The sequence below is a fragment of the Nerophis lumbriciformis genome, linkage group LG02 (genome assembly GCF_033978685.3).
Source record: "Nerophis lumbriciformis linkage group LG02, RoL_Nlum_v2.1, whole genome shotgun sequence".
NCBI lineage: Eukaryota > Metazoa > Chordata > Actinopteri > Syngnathiformes > Syngnathidae > Nerophis > Nerophis lumbriciformis.
In genome coordinates, this window is record NC_084549.2 from 69,140,429 (window position 1) to 69,153,844 (window position 13,416).

The following is a 13,416-nucleotide window of genomic DNA, read 5'->3' on the forward strand; positions in this document are numbered from 1 at the left end:
TTAGTCTACTCTATACAGTATTTACAACCTTACTAGTGTTCACTTCACATCCACAGATGGTTCATATAATTATTTACATTATTTACACATTACTTTGTCTGTTTCAGTCACTATGTTATTTAATCACTACAGTATTTACAACGTGTTCACATCCACAGGAACCACATGGGTTAGCCTACTCTATACAGTATTTACAACCTTACTAGTGTTCACTTCACAGCTACAGATGGTTCATCTAGTTATTGACATTATTCATACATTACTTTCTCTGTTTCAGTAACTATGTTATTTAATCACTACAGTAGTTACCACTTGTGTTCGCATCCACAGGAACCACATGGGTTCTCTATACAGTATTTAGAACCTTACTAGTGTTCACTTCACAGCCACTGGCCGTAATGTTTTACCCTAATCTTAACCAATCGTGACTCATCATAGTAAACCCACCAACCAATCATGGATGTTCTTATACGTAAACCAACCAGTCATTATTGATGTTTCCCGTATATTTTGTCTCCTGCTTCGCTACGTACCTTTGATTTTTAAGTTAATCAGTTTTTAATGGAAAACCGTAGTTTTTACCACTGGATAACCAAAAACCGTACTCATTACGGGAGAACCGTAGTTGTTGGCAGGTATGGCAAAGAGACGGATCAAGATTTTAACAATATGAAGTGATTGTTGCTCCACAACATATTGAAGTATTTCTCAATGGAAGTCGAAAGTGGGACAACCTGTAAAAAAAAAAAAAAAAAAAAAGTGGCTCCTGACTTTAGCTAGACAAGACCTTGTTCTAGCTGCAAACACCCCGAGGGAGTCAACGGTGTCTTTTTGACAGCTGGCTGCCGCAGAGTCAAATGTCGGCGATTTGTTTGCCGCAAAAAGCTCGTTGATGATCATTAGGGCTCAGTGTCAGCGTTCCGTCAGATGCCATTTTCCCGTGAATCTGACAAAAGGGGTCCGTGATCCAAGCGAGGTCCGTGCGGCAGAGAGAGGCGTCAAGAGGTCCGTGTCCAGAGCGGGGGTGGAGGATCAAGGGAGGCTGTCGAGATCCAGGGGTGGGGTCCAAGGAAGCGAGACGCACAGCTCGAATCCAAGGCAACGGGAGGAAAACACTGCGGGCACAAGGGAGAAGACGGGGGACAAATCAAGCACGGGGAAGAAAGCACAGAGAGCAAAGAGCTAACGATCGCATACGGGACATCAACAGAAGGTTACGTTCTGGATAATTGTGATGCGTTCAAGAGTCTTATGGCCTGAGGGAATAAGCTGTTACAGAACCTGGAGGTTCTGCTACGGAGGCTGCGGAACCTCTTTCTCGAGTCCAGCAGCGAAAACAGTCCTTAGTGGGGCTACATATTTATTTAGGTAGAAATATCACAGATTACATTAGCAAACATCTTTGACAATCAAAGCATTATCCTAACTGGTACGGCTCAAGCCTCTGGACACGCCCACGGGCGTTCCTCCCCTGCAATCAGCAGTCAGCACACCTGCTGCTGATGAGAGCTCCACGTCCTTCATAAGCCAGCGTGTCCCGCGTTCCAGTGCCAGAACGTAGCTACCCTCCCGTACAGTAAGCCCTACACGTCGCTAGCTCTCCTCGCAGATGTGCTGCCTTGCTCTCTTGTGTTTCCCCTCCTTTGTGCTTTATTGTATCCTGTCCTGTGTCGTCACCCTGCAGTTCCTCTTCATTCCCTGGATTCCAGCTGTGTGTCTCGTCTTCCCGGATTCCCTCTGGTGTTCTTGCTGTCTCCCCGGATCTCGACCTCACGCTTGGACACGGACTCTGACGCCTCGCTCCTGCCCCTGACCACGGACCTCCGAGACTGCCTTGCCACTTCTGGACTTCCGCACCTCTCACAACACGCACCTTCAACATTGTACGGTAAAACACTCCAGCTAGACGCACCACATAGTCAAACCATACATGTTTGGGTGTATCACACAAATAATTTTATTATATTAATAAATACGCCTCAGGCTAAAGGACGTCCCTGCCTCAGTGCCGTCTTCTTCTCCACCGCACGCAACACTTAAAAATCCACATTTTGTGTTATTAACGCTTGAAACTGTTATCTAAACATGGAAGTGTAGCTCCTCCTTTGACTGCAAGTGCTCCTACAGCAGGAATACTGTGAAAGTTTCTCTGCTATGAGGGTTCTCCTGAGTCCGATAGATCTTTCGTGAGCTCCGTGTACAGGTTTGAGCCAGTCTTTTATTGACATGCACAAGTCTTGTTTGCTTTTCAGCAGTAAATATATATATATATATATATATATATATATATATATATATTTTTTTTATTTTTTATTTTTTTTTTTTTTTTTATTGAAGAATTTATTAAGCAATCAAACAAAACAATACACAACATCCATCCATCCATCCATCCATCTTCTTCCGCTTATCCGAGGTCGGGTCGCGGGGGCAGCAGCCTAAGCAGGGAAGCCCAGACTTCCCTCTCCCCAGCCACTTCGTCCAGCTCTTCCTGTGGGACCCCGAGGCGTTCCCAGGCCAGCCGGGAGACATAGTCTTCCCAACGTGTCCTGGGTCTTCCCCGCGGCCTCCTACCGGTCGGACGTGCCCTAAACACCTCCCTAGGGAGGCGTTCGGGTGGCATCCTGACCAGATGCCCGAACCACCTCATCTGGCTCCTCTCGATGTGGAGGAGCAGCGGCTTTACTTTGAGCTCCCCCCGAATGACAGAGCTTCTCACCCTATCTCTAAGGGAGAGCCCCGCCACCCGGCGGAGGAAACTCATTTCGGCCGCTTGTACCCGTGATCTTGTCCTTTCGGTCATAACCCAAAGCTCATGACCATAGGTGAGGATGGGAACATAGATCGACCGGTAAATTGAGAGCTTTGCCTTCCGGCTCAGCTCCTTCTTCACCACAACGGATCGATACAGCGTCCGCATTACTGAAGACGCCGCACCGATCCGCCTGTCGATCTCACGATCCACTCTTCCCTCACTCGTGAACAAGACTCCGAGGTACTTGAACTCCTCCACTTGGGGCAAGATCTCCTCCCCAACCCGGAGATGGCACTCCACCCTTTTCCGGGCGAGAACCATGGACTCGGACTTGGAGGTGCTGATTCTCATCCCAGTCGCTTCACACTCGGCTGCGAACCGATCCAGTGAGAGCTGAAGATCCTGGCCAGATGAAGCCATCAGGACCACATCATCTGCAAAAAGCAGAGACCTAATCCTGCAGCCACCAAACCAGATCCCTTCAACGCCTTGACTGCGCCTAGAAATTCTGTCCATAAAAGTTATGAACAGAATCGGTGACAAAGGGCAGCCTTGGCGGAGTCCAACCCTCACTGGAAACGTGTCCGACTTACTGCCGGCAATGCGGACCAAGCTCTGGCACTGAGCATACAGGGAGCGGACTGCCACAATCAGACAGTCCGATACCCCATACTCTCTGAGCACTCCCCACAGGACTTCCCGAGGGACACGGTCGAATGCCTTCTCCAAGTCCACAAAACACATGTAGACTGGTTGGGCAAACTCCCATGCACCCTCAAGGACCCTGCCGAGAGTATAGAGCTGGTCCACAGTTCCACGACCAGGACGAAAACCACACTGTTCCTCCTGAATCCGAGGTTCGACTATCCGGCGTAGCCTCCTCTCCAGTACACCTGAATAGACCTTACCGGGAAGGCTGAGGAGTGTGATCCCACGATAGTTAGAGCACACCCTCAATACACAACAATACCATAATAATGCAATCCAATTACAAAACCAAACCCGACCCAGCAACATTCAGAATAGCAATATACAGAGCAATTGAGCAGTATATATTTTGAGGACTTTTCAGTCCGGCGTGTCTCTGCCTTCTCGCTCTGTGCGTGTGTCTCTCTCTCTCCCCAACTCCCAACAACGTGTCTCGCTCCGGCTGCTGCTAATAAGGGCGACAGGTGATTAGATAACAAGCCCCAGCTGGGTAATCTACTCACCTGTCGCTGACTTCGAGGCCGATCCTTACACACCCCGCTCCGCGGCAGGCCCACAGACCACGCCGCCCCTCCTCAAATACAAATGCTGTATTCCTACAGAATACAAAATCTGGCAAGATGCAAACACACTGCATATATATATTTTTTTAAAGCTGAGCATGGAATGCTTAACAGGATCACGACCTCAAGCGTAGGCCTTTTACGACGTCGCTTCATTCAAATCACCATCTTTACCGTCGAATTAACGGAGGGAATAAAGCGCTGCGTCTCAGGCCGACACGCTCGCGTGGAAATGCAAAAAAAGGCCGAGAGTGCAACAACGCGGGAGGCGCGCACCTTCCATGCCAGCGCATAATTTACACGCCATTGTTGCCTTTGCTCAACGTCGATGCGGGGCAAACGTTCCACGCTACAAAAACCTTTTAGTGCACATTAGCTGCGTTCGTGTGCTCTACTGGATCACAACCCAGGTCAACATCACCGTCGTGTTCGCGCCTCCGCAGAAGAAAGGGTTTTATGTGTGCCTTTTTTGCAGGGCGGAGGGAGAAACACAACCGGCGCACAACATGTTTGTGTTGTGGCGAGAACAAGCCGAATGCATTAGCGCTCGGGGTGCAATCTCTGACATGAAGGAGCACGTTCTTCGCCTCAACTCTTCCACTGGTCCTGCTTTTCTGCAGCAAAGCGCACATTTCAAACACAAACTATCCATAGAACACAAAAAAACATGCATGTTTTTTTTATACGCAGATACTGATAACTTCCTGTTTTTTCCAGACCGATACCAATAACTTCTTTAAAGTGTGCCAAATAATCGCGATAATTGCAATATATGAATAATGAGTTTTGATCACATGTTTAATGTAGACTTGTGTACACACATACGGATGTTTTATGTTACATTCTTCTCAGGTTAAACAAACCAAAAAAGCACCATTTAAAGATGTTTTAGTGTTGAAAAATGATCAACGGAGTTGATATAAATACGTACCCCATTCATCCAACTGAATCACTATGTCTGTTTCAGTCACAATGTTATTCAGTCACTACAGTAATTACAACCTGTGTTCACATCCACAGGAACAACATGGGTTAGCCTACTCCATACAGTATTTACAACCTTACTAGTGTTCACTTCACATCCACAGATGGTTCATCTGGTTATTGACATTATTTACACATTACTTTGTCTGTTTCAGTCACTTTGTTATTTAGTCACTACAGCAATTACCACTTGTGTTCGCATCCACAGGAACAACATGGGTTAGCCTACTCTTTACAGTATTTACAACCTTACTGGTGTTCACTTCACATCCACAGATGGTTCATCTAGTTATTGACACTATTTACACATTACTTTGTCTGTTTCAGTCACAATGTTATTTAGTCACTACAGTAATTACCACTTGTGTTCGCATCCACAGGAACCACATGGGTTAGCCTACTCCATACAGTATTTACAACCTTACTAGTGTTCACTTCACATCCACAGATGGTTCATCTGGTTACTTACATTATTTACACATTACTTTGTCTGTTTCAGTCACTATATTATTTAGTCACTACAGTAATTATCACTTGTGTTCGCATCCACAGGAATAACATGGGTTAGCCTACTCTATACAGTATTCACTTCACATCCACAGATGGTTCATCTAGTTATTGACATTATTTACACATTACTTTGTCTGTTTCAGTCACTATGTTATTCAGTCACGACAGTAATTACCACTTGTGTTCACATCCACAGGAACAACATGGGTTAGCCTACTCTTTACAGTATTTACAACCTTACTGGTGTTCACTTCACATCCACAGATGGTTCATCTGATTACTTACATTATTTACACATTACTTTGTCTGTTTCAGTCACTATATTATTTAGCAGAGGTGTGGACTCGAGTCACATGACTTGGACTCGAGTCAGACTCGAGTCATGAATTTGATGACTTTAGACTCGACTTGACAAAATGTAAAAAGACTTGCAACTCGACTTAGACTTCAACATCAATGACTTGTGACTTCACTTGGACTTGAGCCTTTTGAATTGACATGACTTGACATGACTTGCTACTTTCGCCAAAACCCAAACATGAAAAAGTTATTCGGGAGCGCTCCGTATTTTTCATTGTGTATGTCTATCAGCGTTGCGTGTGTCAGCTGGTGTGGTCTCAGTACAACAGCCAATCAAATTAGATCTACTTTGTTTTCATCACACAGCATTCATCCAATCAAATTGCAGGACAACCAACGAAGAAGACATGTCCAAACCACATGCCAGTGAACAAACAATGATACCTAAAATAATTTCGTTTGGGTATAAAAATTACGAGGTGGTCAACACAAAACGGTTTGCAGTATGCAACACATGCGGTTCGAAAATTACTGATGGAGAGGCAACAACTTCCAACTCCGTCCGGCATTTGAAGTTGCACAAAGAACGGTAAGTTTTGAATGTAAGATAACGTTTATTGGCTAAGTAACGTGACTTTTATTTGCTGTGTAGTTAAATCAGTGAGGCTGTAAACTCACTGCTAACGTTATAACGTTATTGCAAACACGGGAATCTGTTGCAGTTCACTACCTTATTCATACTTTTTGTTCAGTGATTTTTTTTAAGCAGAGTTACGTTAGTCAATATATCACACGTAACGTTAGACGGCGGTCAGCAGCACCGCGTATTTTAGCCACCTAAAAAAAGACAAAAATAGTAAAATAAAGGTCAGTTAAAATGTATACTATATTATGAATATGTGTACCGTTTTAGCTAGCTTTCTGACATACTGTTGGTTGTTTACCTCAGCGGTCCCCAACCACCGGGCCGCGGCCCGGTACTGGTCCGTGGATCGATTGGTATCGGGCCGCACAAGAAATAATTTTTTTTTTCTTTCTTTTTTTAATTAAATAAACATAAAAAACACAAGATACACTTACAAGTAGTGCACCAACCCAAAACAACTCTCTCCCCCCTTTTGTTCTGGGCATCGAACATGAAGACTCTTCCTTCACTGTTCCGAGTGGCCATGAGAGTCTTGGCAGTGCCTGCCTCCAGTGCTCCAGTGGAGCGAGTTTTCAGCCATGGTGGCATCATACTACGCCCCCATCGTGCACAAATGACTGACAGACTCTTGGCTAATTTGGTCTTTTGCAAATGCAATGCAGCATAGGACCCTGACATATAAAAAGTACAACTTTTTTGTTATGTTCACGTATATGTCATGTTTTTTCAATGTTAACACTTTTGTACAAATAAGTACATTTGCACTTTATTTTTCAATGTGTTTGTTCTGTAAAGGAATGAGTTAATGTTTAAAATGACTGGTTAATAGTGCTATTATAAAGTGCAATGTCAGCACAATTTTCTTTCCTGCAATTTAAAATGCACTTGTTTTAATAAATAAATACAGCGTTTGAAAAGCATACACAATCTGTGTTAATATATTAGTCTGTGGTTAAAAGGACTTGAAAGGACTCGAAACTCAAAATGCAGGACTTAGGACTTGACTTGAGACTTTCCAGTCTTGACTTTGGACTTGACTCGGGGCTTGCCTGTCTTGACTCGGGACTTGACTCGGACTTGAGGGCAAAGACTTGAGACTTACTTGTGACTTGCAAAACAATGACTTGGTCCCACCTCTGTTATTTAGTCACTACAGTAATTACCACTTGTGTTCACATCCACAGGAACAACATGGGTTAGCCTACTCTATACAGTATTCACTTCACATCCACAGATGGTTCATCTAGTTATTTACATTATTTATACATTACTTTGTCTGTTTCAGTCACTATGTTATTCAGTCACGACAGTAATTACAACTTGTGTTCACAGCCACAGGAACCACATGGGTTAGCCTACCCTTTACAGTATTTACAATCTTACTAGTATTCACTTCACATTCACAGATGGTTCATCTGGTTATTTACATTATTTACACATTAATTTGTCTGTTTCAGTCACTATGTTATTCAGTCACGACAGTAATTTCAACTTGTGTTCACAGCCACAGGAACCACATGGGTTAGCCTACCCTTTACAGTATTTACAATCTTACTAGTATTCACTTCACATTCACAGATGGTTCATCTAGTTATTGACATTATTTACACATTAATTTGTCTGTTTCAGTCACTATGTTATTTAGTCACTACAGTAATTACAACTTGTGTTCACATCCACAGGAACAACATGGGTTAGTCTACTCTATACAGTATTTACAACCTTACTGGTGTTCACTTCACATCCACAGATGGCTCATCTAGTTATTGACATTATTTATACATTACTTTGTCTGTTTCAGTCACTATGTTATTTAGTCCCTACAGTAATTATGTGTGTTCACATCCACAGGAACCACATGGGTTAGCCTACTCTATACAGTATTTACAACCTTACTAGTGTTCACTTCACATCCACAGATGGTTCATCTGGTTACTTACATTATTTACACATTAATTTGTCTCTTTCAGTCACTATATTATTTAGTCACTACAGTAATGACCACTTGTGTTCGCATCCACAGGATCAACATGGGTTAGCCTACTCTATACAGTATTTACAACCTTACTAGTGTTCACTTCACATCCACAGATGGTTCATCTAGCTATTGACATTATTTACACATTACTTTGTCTGTTTCAGTCACTATGTTATTCAGTCACGACAGTAATTACAACTTGTGTTCACAGCCACAGGAACCACATGGGTTAGCCTACCCTTTACAGTATTTACAACCTTACTAGTGTTCACTTCACATCCACAGATGGTTCATCTGGTTATTTACATTATTTACACATTACTCTGTCTGTTTCAGTCACTATGTTATTTAGTCACTACAGTAATTACAACTTGTGTTCACAGCCACAGGAACCACATGGGTTAGCCTACTCTATACAGTATTTACAACCTTACTAGTGTTCACTTCACAGCCACAGATGGTTCATCTAGTTATTGACATTATTTATACATTACTTTGTCTGTTTCAGTCACTATGTTATTTAGTCACCACAGTAATTATGTGTGTTCACATCCACAGGAACCACATGGGTTAGCCTACTCTTTACAGTATTTACAACCTTACTAGTGTTCACTTCACATCCACAGATGGTTCATCTGGTTACTTACATTATTTACACATTAATTTGTCTGCTTCAGTCACTATGTTATTTAGTCACTACAGTAATTACCACTTGTGTTCGCATCCACAGGAACAACATGGGTTAGCCTACTCTTTACAGTATTTACAACCTTACTAGTGTTCACTTCACATCCACAGATGGTTCATATAGTTATTGACATTATTTATACATTACTTTGTCTGTTTCAGTCACTATGTTATTTAGTCACTACAGTAATTACGTGTGTTCACATCCACAGGAACAACATGGGTTAGCCTACTCCTTACAGTATTTACAACCTTACTAGTGTTCACTTCACATCCGCAGATGGTTCATCTGGTTACTTACATTAATTACACATTAATTTGTCTGTTTCAGTTACTATATTATTTAGTCACTACAGTAATTATCACTTGTGTTCGCATCCACAGGAATAACATGGGTTAGCCTACTCTATACAGTATTCACTTCACATCCACAGATGGTTCATCTAGTTATTGACATTATTTACACATTACTTTGTCTGTTTCAGTCACTATGTTATTTAGTCACTACAGTAATTACAACCCGTGTTCACATCCACAGAAACCACATGGGTGAGCCTACTCTATACAGTATTTACAACCTTACTAGTGTTCACTTCACATCCACAGATGGTTCATCTAGTTATTGACATTATTTACACATTACTTTGTCTGTTTCAGTCACTATGTTATTTAGTCACTACAGTAATTACGTGTGTTCACATCCACAGGAACCACATGGGTTAGCCTACTCTATACAGTATTTACAACCTTACTAGCGTTCACTTCACATCCGCAGATGGTTCATCATGTTACTTACATTATGTACACATTAATTTGTCTGTTTCAGTCACTATATTATTTAGTCACTACAGTAATTACCACTTGTGTTCGCATCCACAGGAACAACATCGGTTAGCCTACTCTATACAGTATTTACAACCTTACTAGTGTTCACTTCACATCCACAGATGGTTCATCTAGTTATTGACATTATTTACACATTAATTTGTCTGTTTCAGTCACTATGTTATTTAGTCACGACAGTAATTACCACTTGTGTTCACAGCCACAGGAACCACATGGGTTAGCCTACTCCTTACAGTATTTACAACCTTACTAGTGTTCACTTCACATCCACAGATGGTTCATCTAGTTATTGACATTATTTACTTATTACCTTGTCTGTTGCAGTAACTATGTTATTTAGTCACTACAGTAGTTACCACTTGTGTTCGCATCCACAGGAACCACATGGGTTAGCCTACTCTATGCAGTATTTAGAACCTTACTAGTGTTCACTTCACAGCCACTGGCCGTAATGGTTTACCCTAATCTTAACCAATCGTGACTCATCATAGTAAACCCACCAACCAATCATGGATGTTCTTATACGTAAACCAACCAATCATCATTGATGTTTCCCGTATATTTTGTCCCCTGCTTCGCTACGTAGCTTCGATTTTTAAGTTAATGAGTTTTAAATGGAAAACCGTAGTTTTTACCACTGGATAATCAAAAACCGTTCTCATTACGGGAGAACCGTAGTTGTTGGCAGGCTCCTGACTTTAGCTAGACAAGACCTTGTTCCAGCTGCAAACACCCCGAGGGAGTCAACGGTGTCTTTTTGACAGCTGGCTGCCGCAGAGTCAAATGTCGGCGATTTGTTTGCCGCGAAGAGCTCGTTGATGATCATTCGGGCTCAGCGTCAGCGTTCCGTCAGATGCCATTTTCCCGTGAATCTGACAAAAGCTAAGTGGCTCTGTAAAATGCGTTTACAAGACGAACGAGCCGCCTGCCAAACGCGCAGAGGTAATTAACATGAGCTAATGAAAGTTATTAGCAAACTTCGCCTGGAGGCTGGCGAGGCTCCTTCACAACACCAGTCTGCAGCTAGCGTAGCGTCTGTCGCCACGCTAATGAGGCGTGACGGCTGCCTTTGATGTTCATCCACGCCGAGCCTTTTCTTTTCCCGCGCCTGATAATTGATGGCCAAGGACGAGCGAGAAGCCAAGTCCAACAAGTCACCAGGACAAATCCCCCCGTGAGCGATGGTGAATAAACATGTCAGGCGAGCTAAGGTTGTGATTACTCAAAAACATTTGATGATCAAATATAAACACAGTCAGAGGCTATTTGTGTACATGAAGTGATTATTACAACTGATTGTTTCCTTGTTAGGAAAAACTGATCAAAAATGACTAGAACCAGCCGGTCTTTTTAACGGCTCTCTGGAAGGAACGGCTCCTCAAGATCCGGCACCCTTAAACGAGCCATGAATCCATCTCTAGTTGGGTAAGGCTGCCGAGCAGAACGTTTGGGTTTATGTACAGATGTGTATGCTTTGGAAAGAAATATTGACCGATCGTGTCTTCTGGTACTGACCGCGTCTTCTGGTACAGACCATGCCTTCTGGTACTGATTTTATCTTCTGGTACTCACCGTGTCTTCTGGTACTGACCGTGTCTTCTGATACTGATTGTGTCTTCTGGTACTGGCCGTGTCTTCTGATACTGATTGTGTCTTCTGGTACTGACTGTGTCTTCTGGTACTGATCGTGCCTTCTGGTACAGACCGTGTCTTCTGGTACTGATTGTGTCTTCTAGTACTGACTGTGGATTCTAGTACTGACCGTGCTTTCTGGTACTGATCGTGCCTTCTGGTACAGACCGTGCCTTCTGGTACTGATTGTTTCTTCTGGTACTGACCGTGTCTTCTGGTACTGATTGTGTCTTTTGGTACAAACCGTCTCTTCTGGTACTGATTGTGTCTTCTAGTATTGACCGTGTCTTCTGATACTGATTGTGTCTTCTGGTACTGACCGTGTCTTCTGGTACTGATTGTGTCTTTTGGTACAAACCGTCTCTTCTGGTACTGATTGTGTCTTCTAGTATTGACCGTGTCTTCTGATACTGATTGTGTCTTCTGGTACTGACCGTGTCTTCTGATACTGATTGTGTCTTCTGGTACTGACCGTGTCTTCTGGTACTGATTGTGTCTTTTGGTACAAACCGTCTCTTCTGGTACTGATTGTGTCTTCTGGTACAAACCGTCTCTTCTGGTACTGATTGTGTATTCTTGTACTGACCGTGGCTTCTAGTACTGACCGTGCTTTCTGGTACTGACCGTGCCTTCTGGTACAGACCGTGCCTTCTGGTACAGACCGTGCCTTCTGGTACTGATTGTGTCTTCTGGTACTGATTGTGTCTTCTGGTACTGACCGTGTCTTCTGGTACTGACCGTGTCTTTTGGTACTTATTGTGTCTTTTGGTACAGACCGTCTCTTCTGGTACTGACCGTGTCTTTTGGTACTGATTGTGTCTTTTGGTACAAACCGTCTCTTCTGGTACTGACCGTGGCTTCTGGTACTGATTGTGTCTTCTGGTACTGGCCGTGCCTTCCGGAACTGATCGTGCCTTCCGGTACTGATTGTATCTTCTGGTACTGATTGTATCTTCTGGTACTGATTGTGTCTTCTGGTACAAACCGTGTCTTCTGGTACTGACTGTGTCTTCTGGTACTGATTGTGTCTTCTGGTACTGACCGTGTCTTCTGGTACTGATTGTGTCCTCTGGTACTGACCGTCTCTTCTGGTACTGATTGTGTCTTCTGGTACTGACTGTGTCTTCTGGTACACACCATGTCTTCTGTTACTGATGGTGTCTTCTGGTACTGGCCGTGGCTTCTATTACTGACCGTGCTTTCTGGTACTGATCGTGCCTTCTGGTACAGACCATGCCTTCTGGTACTGATTGTGTCTTCTGGTACTGGCCGTGCCTTCCGGAACTGCTTGTGCCTTCTGGTACAGACCGTGTCATCTGGTACTGATTGTGTCTTTTGGTACAAACCGTGTCTTCTGGTACTGATTGTGTCTTCTGGTACTGACCGTGTCTTGTGGTACTGATTGTGTCTTCTGGTACTGACCGTGTCTTCTGGTACTGACCGTGTCTTCTGGTACAAACCATGTCTTCTGGTACAAACCATGTCTTCTGTTACTGATGGTGCCTTCTGGTACTGACGGTGCCTTCTGGTACTGACGGTGCCTTCTGGTACTGACGGTGCCTTCCGGTACTTATCGAGCCTTCCGGTACTGATCGTGCCTTCTTGTAGTGACCATGGCTTCTAGTACTGACCGTGCTTTCTGGTACTGATCGTGCCTTCTGGTACTGGCTGTGCCTTCCGGAACTGATCGTGCCTTCTGGTACAGACCGTGCCTTCTGGAACTGATTGTGCCTTCTGGTACTGATTGTGCCTTCTGGTACTGATTGTGTCTTCTGGTACTGATCGTGTCTTCTGGTACTGACCGTGTCTT

At 43.5% G+C, this 13,416-nt stretch overlaps 1 long non-coding RNA gene across 1 annotated transcript in view; it reads left to right on the plus strand.

The window, feature by feature from the left end:
- The window catches only part of LOC133616241 (uncharacterized), a 45,835-nt gene extending 43,796 nt beyond the window's left edge, over nt 1-2,039 (plus strand). The window contains exon 3 of the long non-coding RNA XR_009816851.1: nt 1,685-2,039. This is a non-coding gene — a long non-coding RNA (uncharacterized lncRNA). The remainder of the gene's footprint in view (nt 1-1,684) is intronic.
- The last annotated feature ends 11,377 nt before the right edge of the window (nt 2,040-13,416 follow it).